Genomic DNA, 3,362 nt, shown 5'->3' on the forward strand with positions numbered 1-3,362 from the left:
CTGAGGGAGGCCCTGTTCCAGAAGGGATGATTCCCCCATACATTGAGCCTTCCTCCAGGGGGAACAGACCATACCCGGGGCCAGCTGGATCAGGGCCACTCTCTACAGAGGGTGCTATGCATGGGGCTCCCGATGTCTGGTCCTCATCTAGTAACAGGATACACAAGGTTGGGGAGGAAGGAGTCCAAGTTCCCCGGGCTGGCTGGGTCCTGGGGGACCCCATTCTCCCCACCAGATGCCTCCTGGTCTCTGAATGTGGGAACCAGGGCCCCAGGGAGGCCCGCCTGAGCCCCCTTCTGCCTCACCCCAGTCCCTGGCCACTCTCCTCGCCTTGCTGTGAGAACGTGCGCTTGCAGCCGCCGGGAAAAGATCAGCACGAAGGAATGTGCTGTCCAGGCTCCAGCGGACAGGATGGGCCCGCCGGAGAGAGAGCAAGCGAGGAGAGGTCGGAGAGATGGGAGCTGGGAAGGAAAACAGAGATGTGCCAGGCAGCAGGCCAGGCAGGGCCGGTCCAGCCATTGTTCCCAGAGCCACGGGTCAGGTGCATTGGGCCGGGGCCGAATCCCAGCCTCTGCTCAGCAGGGCCCCAGACTTCCTAGGCCTGCCTGCCTCCCTCTGTCCCCAGACCCTGAGCTCCGAGGCCCAGCCCAGCCAAGGAAAGAGACAGACTCATCCTCTGTGCCCCCAACCAGCTTTATGGGCCTCTGTCTGTCTTTTGCTTCCTTTCCCCTCTCAGGTCCACAGCCTTGCTCCATCCAGACCTCTCGGGGAAGCTTCTGGTTTCAATGGCTCAATAAGCTAGTCCACAGGTGGGCTTTGATAGCTGACAATGGCTCGACCTGTCCTCGCTGTGGTCCCCAGGCTTATAGCATCAACATCACCTGGAAACTTGTTAGAAATACAAATGACTGGGCTCCACCCCAAATCTATGAAATCAACAGCCTGTTGTTGTTTTTTTTTTTAATAAGTCCCATAGACCTACACTCTCCACTCAAGCTTGAGCACCACTGACTTTAGAGTGTGACCTTGCTTAAGTCCACAAATGTTGATAGAAATGATACGTAATCAGGTGAATGAACAAGGAAGTGGAGTGAGTTTCAGGAGGCCTGGTCTTATCCCCAGGCTTGAGTAGAATGATTCCTTTTTGCCCAGCTGGTGTCCAAGAGAACTGCAGACTGGAAAAAGAGAGGACCGAGTGGCTGGACTCCCTCTGAGGTGGAGCAGGCTCTGAAACAACATTACCTGCAAAAAGCCCATCCAGAGGCCCTGGGGCCTGGGACTTAGGAGGTGCAAAGGGGAGCCAGAGTTGATGGGAAGAAGGGGTCCAGCAGGTCCATGGGACTCAGCATCAGGAACCTAGGACCTGGGAACCAAGCAGGAGGGCAGAGCTAGGAACATCCAACGGCAGGCAAGAAGGTCCTCAGCATACAGCTGGGGTCCAAGTCTCTCACGCCAAGGAAGAATTGATGAGAGGGGCCCTGGGAGCAAAGTTGAGCCTCTATTATTAGAACTAAGATACAAGGTTGGACACCGAACTTGGCTCCTTCTGAAATGCCCTGAGGTCAAGTCCGGCCCCAGAGCTTGTGGCAGAGTTGAGCCTGCCCGTGGAGTCTAGGGTCTCTAGCTGTCAGGAAGGGACAGGGAGATACTTGGTAAGAACCCACTACCTTCTGATCCCTGGTAACTTGTCCCCAAATCTGGTCTTGGAGACGGATATCTGCTGAAGTTGGGATTGCCCTTTCCAGAACTTCACACCAACTGGATGAGTGAAATCCTCCCAGCTTCCCAACTGCCTGGGTCTTGCCCAAACTTGGTCACAGTTGACCGAATCATGACTCATAGTTTCAGAATAAATTAGCGAGACAAACAGGGTCTGTCCCTACCTCCTTCTTCTGTCCACCTGCCAGCTCTTGTCCATTCAGCACCAAGGAAGAGCAGGCAATTCATGTGACCAGATCTCCACTTGCTTGACACCGGAGAACCTCCATGGCCAGCTTCCTCCAATGTTGACCATTTCCCACTCAACATGAAAAAAGAAGCATCCTTAGTCACAGCCACCGTCTCTGCTGGGTCCCTTCTCCAGGGGATCTTCCTGACCCAAGGATCGAACCTGGGTCTCCAGCATGGCAGGCAGATTCCTTACTGTCTGAACCACCAGGGAAGACCAAGAAGCCCAGAGATATCCTCAAAGTCTCCATGGCCCAGAGTATGTCCCGCTTGTCCTAGGAAAGATTTCATGGAGGAAAAGGCACCAATATCAAATAAGCGTGGGAAACACTGCATACTGGTGTATGCGTGTACTCGCTTAGTCATGTCCGACTCTTTGTGACTTCATGGTCTGCAGCCTGCCAGGCTCCTCTGTTCATGGAACTTTCCAGGCAAGAATACTGGAATGGGTTGCCATTTCCTCCTCCAGGGGATCTTCCCAACCCAGGGATCAAACCGCATCTCCTGCACTGACAGGTAAAATTCTTTACCAATGAGCCACCTGGGAAGCCCCTTCTTAATAGATCAAAATAGACAAAAGGTTCTGAGAAGTCCCACGAGAGAGAAGTCTGACTGACTTGTCAAATCCAGTGTCTCTCCAGCTTATTGGGTCCAGAACCTTTTTTACCTCTCCCAAAAGAACATTCTGTGGAGCATCACTTGGGAACCACCCAAAATGCAAAGCGACATCTCCCACTGCTATCTTGACACAGAGGAACTTCTTTCTGGAATTTCTGGGAGGAAAAGCATAAGCTTGAGGTGGGGAGAGGGGGGCCTTCTTATTAAAAGACCCCGAGACAAAGAGAGCAGGGACCCTGGAAGTCCGCAGGGGCAGGTGGTGGGGCCTTGCAGTGGGAGGAGGCTCTAGGGTCTCCCCATCCCAGCTACTAGCTGAACCCCAGCTTCCTCATCTGTAACTGGGGCATTTTTGAGGCCTAAATAACATACTGCATGGGCATCCCTGTCTCTGCCTCCAGAAGGCCCCATCTCCAGAGCCACTGACCCCAAAAAAGAGGTCAAAGAACAGAAGCCGCAGGAGGAGGGGGCAAGCTTCGCCGAGAGGGGAGGTGGCCATCTGCTGCATCAGAAGAGAAAACCATGGCTAATCTGGAAAAGCCAGCCTGCAAGGGAGTAACCGCATCTTCCAGCATCCTCTGGGGCAGGTACAGTCTCATCGTTTGGCTAGACACGAATCAAAGACCAACCCACCTGCCTCCCTGTCCTGCCCAGCAGAGCCCCCTGCTCTGTCTCCTCCTTGTTCCTCTGCATCCTCCAGGGCCTGAAACAACCTCCCAACCCCCACCTGTGAGCTTCTGAGGCTCCTGTCTTCTTAGGGGCAGAGGCGAGGAAAATTGTGCTATAGCTCCCTCCCTCCC

The sequence above is a fragment of the Bison bison genome, unplaced genomic scaffold, assembly GCF_000754665.1.
Source record: "Bison bison bison isolate TAMUID 2011002044 unplaced genomic scaffold, Bison_UMD1.0 scf7180017864340, whole genome shotgun sequence".
Taxonomy (NCBI): Eukaryota; Metazoa; Chordata; class Mammalia; order Artiodactyla; family Bovidae; genus Bison; species Bison bison.